At 41.2% G+C, this 17,035-nt stretch overlaps 1 protein-coding gene across 3 annotated transcripts in view; it reads right to left on the reverse strand.

Moving 5' to 3' along the window:
* Positions 1 to 9,150, reverse strand: part of OAT (ornithine aminotransferase) — a 29,869-nt gene extending 20,719 nt beyond the window's left edge. The window contains exons 1-2 of one of the 3 annotated variants that reach the window (XM_089510103.1): positions 9,048 to 9,127; positions 6,788 to 6,851 (exon numbers count right to left, since the gene is read on the reverse strand). The gene's annotated coding sequence lies outside the window, so the exon portion shown is untranslated. Of the gene's footprint in view, positions 1 to 6,787; positions 6,852 to 9,047 lie in introns of all 3 variants that reach the window. The other 2 variants (XM_089510101.1, XM_089510102.1) reach the window with 2 other exon arrangements.
* Between the last annotated feature and the right edge of the window lie 7,885 nt (positions 9,151 to 17,035).

The raw sequence follows: 17,035 nt of genomic DNA on the forward strand, positions 1-17,035 counted from the left end.
AGCAAAATAATAATAATAATAATAATAATCCATTTTGTTTTGCCTTTAAATCCCCTATAGGGGGCTTGAGGATATGTTTGTCATGTTTTTAAGCCTCTCTGGACAATTTTAGGCCCAGGAGAAGCCTTTTTTAACACCAAGTATGAACCAGAAGTTATTTCCTATTTACTTCCTATTTTTAAAAAGGCCTAATTTGGCCCAGGGGGGCCAAAAATGTAGGGAAAGTTCCCCTCTATATAAGTGCATTTTATGACGCCTCCCTTGGGGTGCACTTTGTCCACCCCAAGAGTACAGGGACATAGCCAACATGAATTAAATTCTGCAAGAAGACAGAGAAGCTACCCAATCAGATGTGCCCAATGTATTATTTTTAAAAAACTGTCGTCCTCTCCTGCTAAACCTAGGCCTCATTCCCACTACCTTTAAACCAGATTGTGAATTGTTTTGAACCGGTTCAAACAACCCTGCTTCCCACTCAATCCGAATTGATGAAGCAATTCCGAGAAGGAGGGCCATACACTAGATCCATTTAACCCGCGTCTTTTTGACACTTATTTTTTCTGCTTCTTTTTCAATAAATCGAATCTGCACAAGTGTGAACCACACGAGGATAGGAATCAATTCAAACTTCCCCTTTGGCCATCTGGAACTGAATCATTTTGAATCAATTAATTTGTGAATGGGAACCACAACTAGATTATTTTGGAGGTAAAAAATGTGATTGGGGCAAATGTAGTGGAGAAAATGCGATTGGGGCAAAGGTGGTGGGAACCACGCTCCGCTGTCAAATCAATCCATCGATTCAGATCACACACCAATTTATCTGTAAGTGGGAATGGGGCCCTAGAAAAGTATGAGCTAGAAGGAGATGACTTTGCCCATCTTGCCAGGCTGCTTACATCAAGAAACTTCCTGTTTTGTAGATTTAGAAACTCAGGAAAGGCATGTGACCTTCTGTAACTGCAGAAATGCTCAAAGGCAGCTCAGTGCTCCAATACTGAAATTTCTCTACCATATTACAGAGACACATTTTCGCAGCTATGGATTTAGCAGCAGAGGGAATGGGGACTGGGAGAACAGAAAAGAGCATAATTACTTGGAGGCCTAACATTCTGCTGCTGCTATCGTGGTATTAGAGTACTTTTCCATCCTGCTGAACATGGTTGCATGTTTTCATATATGGAGCTTCTAAAGAACATTTAATCTGAGTTACAATGCAAGTCCTGTTGCCAGACCATTACAACCTGACACAGACTAATCCATAGACAAATACAGCCTGCTTTAACTTTCAGTACCACTGTCTATTGTTTCATAAAGTGTGTATGAATGTGTATGGGAGAGAGAGAGAAGGACTTTTGCAAAGTTACATGCAGTCAACGTTCTCCACTCAGCTAAAAATTCACAACAATGCTATAGGCATATTGGTCTCTACAGTCTCATCCTCTATCTTTAATATCTATATTATTACAACATCAACAGATTTATTTCTTACACCAAAGGCTAGAATTATATTGTTCTACCAAAAACTCTTCTACTTTCAGGGGCATTTCAAGTATGGAAGACAGACTACCAAACCTCTAATTGCAAATTCCTCCAATCTTGGTTATTTTAACTGTCCTGTTCTGGACAATTCTGATTTAAATTGTTTTAAATTAGATTTTCTGATTTGAGGGGAAATTGGCAGAGTAGATACACACACACACACACACACACACACAAATTGATGCCTGCAGGGAGTTAAATACTATATAAAACCTTAATAGTCGTAGATGTTCCCTGACTAGCATTAACCTGGATGGATGACAAAGAGAGCAATGCCTGCTAAATGAGTGAGACACTCAAGTTTTGAACAGTAGACATCCTTTAAAGGCAGTTGACCACTCTTTCTATTTACTTCCATGTATGTGAAGCTTGCCAAAAGTTTCTAGTGTTCCCATGAAAGAACACTGGAAAAGACAGTATTACTCAAAGAAAGGCTCAACATGAATGGGAGAGAAAAATTTAATATTACTTTAGTTTCTTACAAAAATTTTCAAAACTTCAGTACAAATATGTTAACAGTTAAGTGTACTAAAATAAAAGATAGATTATAAAACTACAAAGCTCAGAACCTCTTGTTTTCCAGATACTATAACTGTGCTGTCAAGGTATCAGGGAAGGAGGAGTGACAGGAAAATTATGTCGCTTCCTCCAGCCCTGCAATCATCTTTCTATATAAATGGAGAGGAGAGCATAAATACCAGATTACAACTCCTCCTCAATTTTATTTAATACTTACAATCTACTGACAAACCTCACCACATCTAGTAATTCATTCCAAAGGCAGTTAAAGGTTATACTGTGATGCATGTTCACCAACATTTAGTTGACACATTAAACATGAAAATAAATATCTTGATGTGGAAAGAACAGGTTTCAAAATTCTTAATTATCTTTCCTGCCACTGGACAAGACCAGTTGTGTCCCATATGGCTTATGCATCATATCTCACACTATCATTTATTGCAGCCACATTATTAATGGCAAGGCTGCTCTGTGACCATGCTTGCAATGTGTGAGATCAACTGAAAGTTACATTTAGCAATCTTGGACAGTGCAAAAGAAATGCATGATTAATAATTGCAAGCAAAGCATTTGTTTCAATACCTTTCCTCTGACTTAACCTTACAGGTTTTCCATTTCTACCTGTATCTGTAGGAAGAATTCGCCAGCGTTTTTAATTAATACAAGCCAACATAGTGTAATGGTTTGGGAATTGGACTAGTTGCCCTGATTGCATCTAGCCACCCTGATTGCATCTTATAGAGGGGCAGGATATAAATAAATTTTATTATACCATACCATGCAGCTGTGGACAAGTCTACATAGGGACCACCAAATGCAGTGTGCAAACAAGAATCAAGGAACACGAGAGACACTGCAGACTGGGCCAGCCACAAAAATCAGCAGTAGCAGAACATGCCACAAACCATCCTGGGCATAAAATACTGTTTGAAAACACTGAAATTCTGGACCAGGCCAACCACTACCAAGTCAGGATGCACAGGGAAGCCATTGAAATCCACAAACACCTGGACAATTTCAACCGGAAAGAAGAAACCCTTAAAGTTAACAAAATTTGGCTACCAGTCCTGAAGAATAGCAAAATGAGGACTCAGCCAATGCAAATGGGAAACCACTTAGAGTCGGGGGCTTTCCCAGCAGATAATGATCACCAATTAGCAAACACTAATCCTCATTTGCATTAGCCTCCCAGCCTGAGGCCTGCCATCAGCAACAGAACAATACACATGCAAATCACACCTGCATTCACAGTATATATACAATCAACTTTTTCCAGGCAAAGCATTCTCTGAAGATGCCAGCCACAGATGCTGGCGAAACGTCAGGAAGAAACTCTTCCAGAACATGGTCACATAGCCTGAAAAACCCACATTTTTTTATTATTATTTATTATTTATTAGGACTCTGAGAGATCTGGGTCTGGCTACCCTATCAGCCATGAAAACATACCAGGTAGCCTTGGACAAGTCACACTCTCTCAGCATCAGAGAGAGGCAATGGTAAAACAAATACACTCATCTTTCCATATTTGCGGATTTGATTATTCACAGATTCATATGTTCTCTCTAGGAATATCTAGATCCTCCAGCACAACTCTATGGTCATCTTTAACTAAAAGTTGCACTGAAAGACCTAGAGATTCCTAGAGATAATACTCTACTAGGCATTTGTCAGGTGTTAACCACAGAGTTGCACTGGAGGACCTAGAGAGGTGTCCTTTCAGGTTAAAAACATGTTTTTGTTATTTGCGGTTTTTCCATATTCACAGGGGTCTTGTGCCCCTACCCCTAGTGAATATGGAGAGACAAGTGTATTTCCAAGAAAAGTTTCACCTTAGGCATACCATAAATCAGAAACCACTCTATAATAAATTTTGACACAAATTTCTAAGGTCTTGCAAGCAGCAATCATAAACTTAGGTCCAAAACACACTACAGAAATAATCCAGTTTGAGATCGCTTTAACAGCCCTAGCTCAATGCTAGGGAATTCTGGAAACTGTAATTTTGTGAGACATTAGCCTTCTCTGTCAGACAACTCTGGTGTCACAATAAACTACAATTCTCAGGATTCCCTAGCATTGACCCAGGGCATTTAAAGTAGTCTCAAACTGGATTATTTCTGCAGTGTGTTTTGGGCTTTAGGCAGGAATCCTAAACTTATTACTACTGCAGAAGTCTTGCAAGGCAAACACTATGCTGGAGACTTGCAAGGGAAACACACAGCATGGAGGACTACAGCGTGAGTCTGCTACAAAACCAACACAGCAAGAGCTTATACAACTTGCAAGTTCTTCAGAGAAAAGTAAACTATTTCTCCTTCAGAGAAAAGCGAACTATTCCTTTTAATATTAACATAGGATGCTAACACAGTTCCAGTATGTTGTTTAGGGATTTCACAAAAAAAGAACAAGTACCTCACCCCCATTAGGACTGGCAGAGACCCAGACTTAAAATTGCATCACTGAAACATGAATCTGGATGAATTACTCCATGTGATAGGACTGTAAAGGACAGGCCCCCACACGCCCCTCAAAGTAAATAAGCTAAGAGAAATAGATGCTGCCTTCAAACAGATTGTGATACAGCTTATTTAATTGGATAGCTTTGATATTATAAATGTAACTGTGAGAGTTAACGCAACATTGTAATCCCTGCAAATGAGACTCTGGGTATGTTCACACAAGCCAAGCCAGGGGTCACCAGGGGTCCTGGTTTGGCACACAAAAGCAGCAGTCTGGTGCATGCTGCACAATTGCTCCCACTTGCTGTAGCTTAATAAACCATGATGCTATGAAAGGAAGATTAAAAATTTGGATGTAAACCCATTTTCCACCACACAACAGTCTGTTTAGCTGCTTCTACTGCAAGCAGTTTAAACCAATACACTGCTTATTCACAAGCCAGGCTTCCCACAGATCCCTGGTCTTTCATGTTACCTTTGAAACTACACACTATAATGGAACAGAAAAAGGAAAGAGGCAGTAACTTCTATATAAAACATTAAATTTATTCTTGAGAAACAATTGCTCTTATCGAAGATTTCAAAATTATACACCTAAACTGTTTTTGGACAGTGTTCTTAAACTGGGTGGTTGTAAATATACTTCCAATATGAATATCTCCCTTCTATGGTGCTTCCTTTTTATTTTTTCCCTTTTATTTGAATGGAGAAAGGTGATTATGATATTGATGGGGAAACGACAAAAATGTATAACTGGGCTCACATCATAGCAGGAGAAAGACATAAATGGAAGCTCACAAATAAATGAAATCTCGTAAATCTCAGGCTGGAGGAGATAGTATTATTTTAGAAAGCTGGAGTCAATACCGAAGGGATGCTGCACAAACTGTGTATGCTCACCTCCCCTTTGCCACTGTCAACAGGTTTTGCAAGGTGTGTACTGTTTCAAACACAAACAAAAAGCTTGTTTGACAGGCAGCACCAGTAGGACAAAAATATGTATTTGTACCATTGACAGCCACACTTCTCTCAAGCAAGTTTATTCTTGAAAACCACTGTCCATTTCCACCTAGTCTTTCATCATACTAAAGCAGAAGAGTAGACCTAGGAGGGGAAGGGGAATGAAAAACAGAATTATCTTTCAAACATACAATCCTATCTATTCCAAGGTAAGCCTCAGCAAGGTCCAAATAAAGTCTTCATAGGGCTGCCATCTGAACCGCCATAAGGAATCCCAATTTTCTTTGCTTCAAAGGAAAGTATGTGGAGTTAGGTTGTTGTTGTGTCCCTTCAACTTGTTTCCAACTTATGGTGACCCTATAACTGGGTTTCTCAGCAAGATTTGTTCAAAGAAGGCTTGCATTTGCCTTCCTCTGAGGCTGCCCAGCGGGTTTCCATGGCTGAGCGCAGATCTGAACCTGTATCTCCAGAGTCACAGTCCCATGCGCAAACCACTACACCATGCTGACTCTTAGAGTCAGTATCTTCCCCTAAGATTGCATGCCACTATGGCTGAGGATACCAAGGGCAGCCAAAAAGACAGGGCCCTAGAACAGAGCAAACTAGAACTCTCCCTGGAAGCCAAGATGACAAAACTGAGGATGTCATACTTTGGCCACATCATGAGAAGGCAGGAAAAGGGATTCCACTTCAACGTTAGGAGGAATTTCCTAACAGTAAATGTTGTCCATCAGTGGAATACGCTCCCAAAGAAGACAGAGATTATCACACTACACCATGCAGGAACTCACCGACAGGTGGCCATCCAGCTTCTGTTTAAAAAGCTCCAAAGAATTAGGTAGACTTCATTATCACACTACATTTTTAAAGTGTTACTATTCCATTTTACCTGCTCTGGCAACTTCTTCCTACATTCTGGGATTTGCAGTTTAGGGAGGGGCAATTAGAATATGCAGCCAGAGAGGTCTTAGGCCTCACTGAACTACAAACTCCAGAATGCAACAGGAGGCAGCCAGAGCAGTTAAAGTGGAATAGCAAAGCTTTAAGACTGTAGTGTGATAATCTAGTGAAGTCTTCCTTCTTCTTCGGAGGTTTTTAAACAGAAGCTGGATGGCCACCTGTCGGGGATGTTTTGATAGTGAGTTCCTGCATGGCAGGGGTTGGCTCTTGTGGTCTCTTCCAACTCTATGACTCTCTAGAAGAGACAATAATCTTAGGAAAGGTGGAGGGCAATGGAAAGAGAGGAAGATCACATGTTAGATGGATAGATTCAATCAGGGAGGTCAGGGGCCTGAACTTACAGGACTTGAGGAAAGCAGTGGAGGACAGGCGGTCTTGGACACGTCTCATCCACAGGTCGACTCACTAGAAAAGACAAGAATGCCAGGAAAAATGGAGGAAGAGAGGAAGACTGCAGGACAGATTGGGGGTCTTGGAGATGTCTCATCCACAGGGTCGCCATAGGTTGGGGTCAACTTGAAGGCACTTAACAATAACAGCAATGACTCTATACAGTTCTTTACAGACAAGGAGAAGAAAAGACAGAAATCAAGTTCCTGTAACGGAATGGGCATCGGATCTTCCAGAGCACTGCTACTCAAAACGATGGTCTGCAAACCAGTGCCAGTTCCCAAACCAATGACTGCTGGTCTGCCACAGAGTTTCCAGGGAAGAAATAAACAGCTGTAATCAATGGCTACAAATTCCCTGGCAGATTCCTCACATCAGACAACCTGAAAAGCACTGCCCTAAAAGCTATTAGACTGCAACCTCCATCATCCCTTGCCCCCTCTGCCCCACCATGAAAAGACATATACACATACAGCAGGCAATTCACTCGCTACGCAGGCCCTTCTAAAGCATCCCCAGCCTCTTTGGAGATGGAGACTTGCAGGGAATTTTTGGGGTTGGGAAGCATCCAAAGGTCTGCTGGAAATAGGGTTGCCATATCCCGCCTGGGGGCGGGACTTTCCCGGTTTGGGGCGTGGCCACACGGTCCCGCCCTGGTTTGACCCCGCCCCCAGGACCCCCCACCCCCCCACCACCAACGCCAGGCAGGGAAAAGAGCCTCGCCTCAGCAAGGCTCGTTCCCTGCTTGGCCTCCTCCGCTGGCCAGGGAGGTAGCCTGGGAGGGCCAGGGGAAAGGGTCTTGCCTCGGCAAGGCCCTTTTCCCCTCCCTTGCCGCTTTCCCCGCCAGCCACGGAGGCTTCAAGGCAGGGACGAAGGGTCTCGCCTCGGGGAGACCCTTTTCTCCCTGCCTTGAAGCTTCCTCCGCTGGCCAGGGAGGCTTCAAGGCAGGGAGGAAGGGTCTCTCCGTGAGGGGAGACCCTTTCCTCTCTGCCTTGAAGCTTCCTCCGCCGGCCAGGGAGGCTTCAAGGCAGGGGAAAGAGCCTTTCTTCTTCTTTCGCCTCCTCCTCTTCTTCTGTCTCCTCTCCTCCTCCTCTTCTTCCTCCTCTTTTCCCTCTTCTTCCTCCTCCTCCTCTTCTTCTCCACCTCATCCTTCCCCTCTTCCTCCCCTTTTTTTCCTCTACTTCCTCTTCTTCCTCCTCCTCCTTTACCCCTCCTCCTCCTCCTCCTCTTCCTCCTTTTCTTCTTCTCCACTTCCTCCTCCTCTGCTTCTTCCACTCTTCCTCCTCTTCTGGTTTTTGGCCAGCAAGGGAAGCACATTTCTGCCATCTGTCTAGGAATAATGCCAAATGTCCTCCATTTGTATCATGCCTAAGAAACATGCATTTATATGAAATTTTTTTAAAAAACCATCACTTTTTGAGTGTCCTCCATTTTTTAAAAATGTGTCCTCCATTTGAAAATTTTGTCCTACATTTGTCCTACATTTGTCCCAGTTTGGAGGTCCTGACTGATGGCAACCCTAGCTGGAAACCATTCCCATGACTCTCTGAAGTGTACAGTTCAGAACAACGAATTGATCGCCAGGCTTAGATGGACATCAGGATGCCTCTGCTGCAAAACTGGGGCACGGGCTGCCCTTGAGAACTACAACTCCCATTGTGTTTACCACCACTGGCTAGGGTTGAAGGGAATGGCAGCCCTTGAGATGCTGATGAACTACAACTCCCCTGTTTATCACCCACTGGCTAGGCTAGCTGGAGTTGATGGGAATGAAAGCCTTTGAGGTGCTAATGAACTACAACTCCCATCATGTTTATCACCCTTGGCTATGTTGACAGGAGTGAGAGTCCTTGAGATGCTGATGAACGATAACTCCCATCATGTTTACCACCACTGTCTGGGCTAGCTAGGGTTGATGAGAATTAAAGTCCTTGAGCTGCTGATGAACTACAACTCCCATCATGTGTATCAGCTGGAGTTGATTTGGGAGTGGGAGTCCCATATGGTCCCATGCTCGAGAAAGAGAGAGGCTGGAGAGGAAGCGGGGGAAGCAAAAAGCCAGAGCCTGAGCCAGAGAGGCAGAGCATTATGGGGCGAGAGGGGGAGCAAAAGGTCTGACGTCACAATCGGGGGGTTCCCTGGGCATCCCCCGAGAGCGCTGCCCGCGCGCCCAACCGTTGGCCGCACCGCGCCCATATCCCTCCACCATACCTGCCAGCGCCGACCTGCTTCTCCACCTCTCCCTCAGCCGCCGGCGCTCCGCTAAAAAGGCAGCGCAGCGTCTCCGCACAGCCTCTCACGCCTCGCCCGGGCGGCCACGTCACAAACCCACCCCATTGGCCCGGCCTCCCCCCGTCTCCACCAATCACGGCGCGGCAGCAACGCCTCCCCCCTGCAGCCCGGCTCCCTATTGGCTGGCTGCTCTCCCGGTCTGTCACCCTTCTAGAGCAGGCCTTCGCCCTCTCCTAGCCAATCAGGCGCTGCCTGTGTTTTAGGTCCAAAACACGCTGTAGAAATAATCCGGTTTGAGAGACTCCTTGAACTGCCCTGGCTCAGTGCTAGGGAATTCTGGGAATTGTAGTTTGTTGTGGCACTAGAGCTCTCTCTGACAGAGAGAAGGCTAAATGTCTCACAAAACTACAGTTCCCAGAATTCCCTAGCACTGAGCCAGGGCAGTTAAAGTGGTCTCGAACTGGATTATTTCTGCAGTGTGTTTGGGCTCTAAATCTGCCTGAGTGTTTCACCTCAGAACTCAAAACACTTTGGCACTTCTCCAACTGCCATGGCCCAGTGCTATGGAATTCTGGGAAATGTAGCCTGCTCTGTCAGAGAGCTCTAGTGCCACAATAAACTACAAACTCCATAGCCTTGGGCCATGGCACTTAAAATGGTACCAAACTGCATTAGTTCTACAGTGCAGATGTAGCTGTAGCCTTGGTTTTCCCAGTTTCACATCAATGTTAAATGAAATATCAAGGCTACAACTATAGCCGCCTTAAGTCCCTGTACTGGGAGGAAGGCAGGGTATAAATAAACATAATAATAATAATAATAATAATAATAATAAATATTTTCTTACATGGGAGTAAAAACCTGAGAGGCTCAGGGCGGCCAAAAACTATAAAACAAAATTAAGAAATAAGAACCCAACTAGAAAAACAAAACTCAGACAAAATTCTGATAATTGGGCAACTGGGAGCCAATAATTAATCCCTCAACTGACAGAACAGCCAAGAAAAAGAATTGAGGAAAACTACCAAACTTGGATGTTTTTTCCCAATTTAAAAGACAATTTAGAATCCGTGAAAGGATTTACGTTCCACTCCCAACAATACAACAATAATAATAATAATAATAAAAAATTATTTATATCCCGCGTCTCCAAACAGGTCGAAGCGGCTAACAATAATAAAACAACATTAAAATACCGTAAAACATCATAACCCAAAAACCCTCCCATCCACAATTTAAAAAATACATTATAATTATAAACTAAACAGGAACAATTGAGGGGCAATTGATGAGAGGCTAGTCTGGGAAAGCCTGTTGGAGGAGATACATCTTGACTGCCTTTAATCATTAATGATTAATCAGTAGATCTCCTTCTCTAGAATAGATATGTTTCCAGTGCCGTCTATTTTATTTTATCCTATAAAATAAAGAAAACGTTAGAAGAGGGCAAGAAACACTGTCACTGGAGACTAAATGGAAAACTGCTATTAGAGGATAATTTCACCAAAAGCTTGAAAACAAATATCAGGTTATATTTCTCAGAAAATAAGACGGACAACACACAACCTAAAACATTGTGAGTGGGAATGCACACAAAGCAGTCATTAGAGGACTCTTTATAAAACGCAGGGAGGAATTTAAGGGGGAGGAGAACACCAGGCAGAAATAAGGACACTAGAAAGAGAAATAAGAGATGTCAAAGAAGAATTAAAGGGGAAAAAAAGTGTCTAAAAAATTTAAAAACCAACCAAAACTTTTACAGAAACAGATGGAATCGGTACTAATGGAGGAAACAAACACAACATAAAGGAAGCGAAACAAACCTACTATGACTTTTCTAACAGACTACTTATATGACTACTTTATAACCAATTACTGTACGACGGGGCTCTAATTCCTAGGGAAGATAGCACAAACCTAAATTAATATATAACAACCTTGGAAATCTCAACTGCAATTAAAAATCTCAAATCAGGAAAGTCATCTGGTCCGGACGGTTACACGGCAGAGTAATACAAAAAGTTTGAGAACGTGCTTAAAAATCCCTTGAGGGATATACTTAACGCCATCCATCAGGGTGGAATATCAAATTCATGCAAAACAGCCAACATAATATCGACTCCTAAAGAAGGAAAAGACCAAACTTTAATAGGGAACTACAGACCAGTCTCTTTACGCAACTTGGACTACAAAATATACACCTCTATATTAACTAGACTGAAGAATACAATAAAAGACATTATTCATGAGGACCAAACAGGATTTCTTTCCCAAAGACAAATGAAGAATAACATCCGAATCGTACTTGATATGATTGAATATTACTAGAAAAACAATAAGAAGTTGGTTATGCTCTGTGGCAATTGGGAAAGCATGCTAAAAATATTAGGGAGATCAGGTCTTGGATTAAAGTTTATGTGCTGGATAAGGAACATATATTTAGTGTTGTAATCCGCCTTGATTCCCTCGTGAAAAGGCAGGCTATACATAAATTATATTATTATTATTATTATGAAAACAAATATCTGAATAATTAATCATGGTTTACTTCTTAAGAAAATAATACAGCCAAAGAAATTTGAATAAACACTAAATTATAAAATAATGAGTTGGGAAAACATTATAGAATCATTCATATCAAATTGAAAGAGTAAAAGGAAGAAGAAAAGAAAGCAAGAATAGAAACTTAACTAATAACAATACACAGACATGTAAAGAAGATACATATTGTATGTAGAGGAAATTTTAAGGGAAGAGTGGGGAAAGGGTACTACATATTTATGTAATTGTATAGTACTGTTATACTCTGTCTCTTCAATTTTAACCAATGGTTAGCACTAGGAAATTCTGACATCCTTACGATAGATAAATATTTATTACAGTCACAGACCAGAATGATAATAAAATACAAGATAAAAATACTATATACAATAACAAAACAGATAAAAGAAATAAAATGCATATAAATATTCCTAAAAATAAAAAATACAAAAAAAAAAAGATAATCATCTGCCAGAACCCATCTAAACCTGACAAAGCCCAACTAGAAGTTCAATTACTAATCCGTTGTGCAAGTCATCATCTGTTGCGTTTTAATGGCTGCTGCACAAAATTTTGCTACTTTATGTGTTATTGTAGAATTAGTATCTGAAAGCAGCACGGAAACAAAGTACTGTTCTGGATGTTTGTGGAAGATTGGCAAAATAAACTCAATGTGTAGATCTCTATAGTACAGATACTGCAAAAAGACATGTTCCACCAACTCTATTTGACCAGAATCACAAGGACAGTGTCTTTTCAAATATGGGATCTTCCTATAGCATCCTTCAAGGACAACTGAAGGAAGAGCGTGACATCGAGCTAAGGTGAAGGCGTTATGGTGTTTGGGCACTTCTAAATTACTTATATATGCCATAGAAGCTGTAAAGTATCTACTGTTCTCACTGGCAATAAAGGAAGGAGACTTGCTGACATCCTATCTAAATAGGGAAAAACAATGTCCTTCTTTTAGATTTTATTCTAACATCCAGCAAAAAAAAAAAAAAAAAACCAACTAGTGCTGATTTCTGCCCAAGGCAAGGTGAGTGAAGCTGTGATCTTTTGGAGCGCTGTCCACATACTTGGATGACTGGATCATGCCTTGCTACCTATCCGTTCTTCACTTGGACAGCACTGAAACGGAAGATTCATGTTTGATACAGGAAGTAAAATTTGACTCAGATGCCCAACATCTGGAAATGCCTATGCAGAGCAGCAGATTGACTAAGAGGGCAAGGTCACCCTATGTTCCTGTCTCACATGACACAAATTATTTCTGCAGCTGTTCTGCTTGACAGCCCAGATCAATAGGGTGGGGACCATTAGAAGAATTCTGGGCCAATGAAATGGTAGAGGAGGAGGTTGTGTGTCTGTGTTTGTGTGTGAAAACTCTGCTCCTGGCAATGTATTCCCTTCCTGGTAGGGTTGTCAGGTTAAATAAGGGACAGTCTTGTCCCTTACTGCACTTGGCAACTCTATGTCCTGGAAATGCATGTTATTGAATCATAGAGTTGGAAGAGACCACAATGGCCATCCATTCCAACACCAACACCATCCGTCATGCAGAGAAGACACAATCAAAGCATTTATGGCTGGCCTCTACTTAAAAACTTCCAAAGATGAAGATCCACCACACTCTGAGCTAGTGTATTTCACTATTGAACAGCTCTCACCATTAGGAAGTTCTTCCTAATGTTTAGGTAGAATCTCTTTTTCTGTACTGTATATACTCATGTATAAGTCTCAAAATTTTAGTCAAAATATTGGCCCAAAAAACTGAGTCGACTTATCCACGGGTCAAATTAAATACTGTATTTTAACTCTTGCCAAAATAAGGAACCATTCCCTGGTGAAAGGTAAGAGTGTAATCTGTCCTGGACTCACTGACTCTCCGTTTTCTCACCCATCTTGCCTTTAATATAAGCACAAACACTTATGCCTGCTGAAATTTTATAAGTTCTTTGGCATTGTTTTCCTTTGCTTTTCTGCTGGAAACTTTGCTTTGTTACATGCCCCCAAAGTTTTACCCTCGACTTGTCCGTGGGCCATATCAAAATCTGTAATTTTGGCCCCAAAACCTGTCCTTGACTTATATACATGAGGTTGACTTATTGTTCAGTATATAAAGTAGTTTGAATCCATCTATCTAAGCTCCTTGGTCAAACTCTACTGTATATTTGCCTGTCAAGCCTTGCCTTTCCTCTCCTCCTTGTCACAAGCTAGATCAGACACCAAGAGTCAGTTTGTTTTCAAAGACCCAGGCCCCAAGATGGTGCTTTTTAACACTGTGGGCAGCCTATAAACCCCAGGGGTGGGAAAATGTGGTCCTCCAGATATTGTTAGCAAGGATATGGGTATAATGTAGTTGTATGTATGTATTTAATATCCCATTCTTCCCCCAGTGCTGGACCTGTGGTGGTTGACAATACAAGTACAAACAAAATACAGCTAAAGCCAATCATTTATAATATTGGAGAACATTAAATAAACTTCCAAATTAAAAACAAGCATATGTCACTCTACCTTGATCAGGTTAAGAAAATAAGATTATTGATATTCTGGATCAAAAGTCGATCTCATCCAGGACACTTTTTTTTTAACCACAATGGAAAGCCGGATAAATTTGGAAAGTGAAGAAACTGCAGCCCTGCTATTTGTCTCCAGCAATAAAATGCATGTGCCTTTTGGACTAGGAAGGCACATTTACTATAATAGCTAACATCTAACAACAGACCCTCCATTCTGTCAGTTTATCAGTTGAGACAATACTTGGTAGAAGCACTGTTGGCAGCAACTGCAGCTTCGAGTCTTCTTGGGTAAGCTTTGTGCATCTGTTCTGTGTTGGGTTGGATAAGTACCACTGGTGAACAACAACAAAATTCAGATTTTGCCAGAGATGCTCAATCAGACTGAACTGTGAGCTTTGGGGGGGAAATCAATTTCTTGCATTTAAACATTGCCATTATACATTTGGCCCTCCAAATCTATATATTCGTTATCCATGGAGTCAACCATCTATGGCTTGAAAATATTTTTGAAATTATTCATTTTCAAAAAGCAAACCTTCATTTTGTCATTTTATATAAGGGACACTGTTTTACTATTTCACTGTTTTTAATGGGACTCAACCGCGGCGTCTGGTTGAGGAGTGATGGAGGCAGGAATAGTCTCTGGCCACTACTTTTGCCCCGTCTGCTTGAGGCCTTTAACTGCCATGGCTTGATGCTATGGAATTCTGGGAACTGTAATCTTTTATGGCGACAGACCTCTCTGACATAGCAGGCTAAATATCTCACAAAAACCTACCCATCCCAGAATTCCATAGCATTGAACCATGACAGTTAAAATGGTGTAAAATTGCATTGTTTCTGCAGTGCAGATGCAACCCAAGTCATAGCAGCATCTGCAACTCTACAAGCAAAATGTCAATACAAAGAACATAAACGCTTCCACTGTCTTCTTGCTATCACTTCCTGGTCTCCAATCCATACATTTGCAGACTCTGGTCCAAAACACACTGCAGAAATAATCCAGTTTGAGACCACTTTAAATTGCCCTAGCTCAATGCTAGGGAATCCTGGGAATTGTAGTTTATTGTGGCACCAGAGCTCTCTGACAGAGAAGGCTAAATGTCTCACAAAACTACAGTTCCCATAATTCCTTAGCATTGAGCCAGGGCAGTTAAAGAGGCCTCAAACTGGATTATTTCCCCAGTGTGTTTTGGACCTCTGTTGCAGCACATTTGTCCCCATATTTTTTCATTTCATATTGTCCTCCCTTTACCTTTTTCACCTTATCTTCTAGATCCTGCCCTCACTTGCCTTCTGCCAACCTGGAACTGTTTTATGTTCCAGAAGTGATTTATAACATACACCGACTCTGTTGATGAATCTCTAATCTCACTATGCTCATTCTAATTAAAATACTGCAATAAAATAATAAATTCTCAGTTAACCTTCTGTTTGGAATATAACATCACGAGGCTTTATGCTGCTGAACCAGATTAACAACACAATACCATATTGATATACTCAGAAGTTAAGTTCCACTGAGTTCAAATGGTGTTGTTTTAGGTATGTGTTTCTGGGGGTTTGTTTGCTAAACAGACCATAATTCTGTAACAGAGCACCAGCTTTTTAAGCAGAAGACCCCAGGTATAACAACTGTCATCGTCCAGTAGTGCTGGGGAAATTACTAGGTAACTCCTGGATAGCCAGTGCAAGTCAGCATCGACAACCAAATACTTTGTTGTTATTAACTGATGTCAAGTTGACTTTGTTTTATGGCAACCCTATGAATGTGTAACCCTATGAATGTCATCCTACCATCAACCACTCTGGTTGGTTCCGGGCCATGGCTTCTTTGACTGAATAGTCTTCCTCTTTTTCTACTGCCCTTATCAAGCATTGTCTTTTCTAGTGAGGCATGTCTTCTCATGACATGGCCAAAGTATAACAGTCCCACTTTAGTCATCTTGGCTTCTGGGAAGAGTTCGGGCTTGATATGGCTCATTTGTCTTTTTAGCAATCCAAGGTATCTACAGAACTCTTCTCCAGCACAGCTTCTCAAATTATTTTCTTCCTGTAAGATTTCTTTACTATCCAGCGTTCATGACTATACATACAAATGGGAAATACACTATCATAGATAATCCTAACTTTACAATTCCATTATCTTTATACTTCAGGATCTTGTCTAGTTTCTTCATAGCTGTCCTTCAAAGTTCTAGTCTTCTGACTTCCTGACTGCAGTCGCCATTCTGATTAATGACTGAACAAAGGAAAATCTTGAACTAATTCAATGTTTTCATCACCTACTTTAAAGTTATGTAAATCATCTGAGGTCATTATTTTTGTTTTCTTAATATTCAACTGTAAACCTGCCTTTACAGTTTCTTTGTTGCCTTTGTTCAGGGATCATTCCAAGTCTTTGCTGCTAGTAGTATGGTGTTGTCCTTCTTCCAATTTTCATGACTCCTCCCTCTGAATCTAGTCCTGCTTTACATATGATATGTTCAGCATACAAGTTAAATAGAAAGGGTGATAAAATGCAACATTGACTGACTCCCTCTCCAATTGGAGACCATTATGTTTCTCCATATACAGTCCTAACAGTAGCCTCTTGTCGTGAGTAAAGGCTATGTACTAGGATACTCATATGCTGTGGCACTCCCATTTCTATAAGAGGGATCCATAATTTTCCATTCTAGATATTCTAGTTAGACCAAAGATCTTACTACATAAGTCAGGTTCCAAGGTCCCTGGGCTTATTCCCATGCACATAGCTATTGGATGCATCCTTAGGGAATTTAAGATTTTAATCAAGGCAGTTCTCCTCCTATGGGAGGAACAATTCACTCCTTCACATTCACAATAGTGAGTTCATTTTCTCCAAATGTTTCAAAACAGTCAAAACTTAGAAAAATTAAT

This window comes from Sceloporus occidentalis, unplaced genomic scaffold, assembly GCF_023333645.1.
Source record: "Sceloporus occidentalis isolate IW3139 unplaced genomic scaffold, rSceOcc1.0.p SCAF_2, whole genome shotgun sequence".
Taxonomy (NCBI): Eukaryota; Metazoa; Chordata; class Lepidosauria; order Squamata; family Phrynosomatidae; genus Sceloporus; species Sceloporus occidentalis.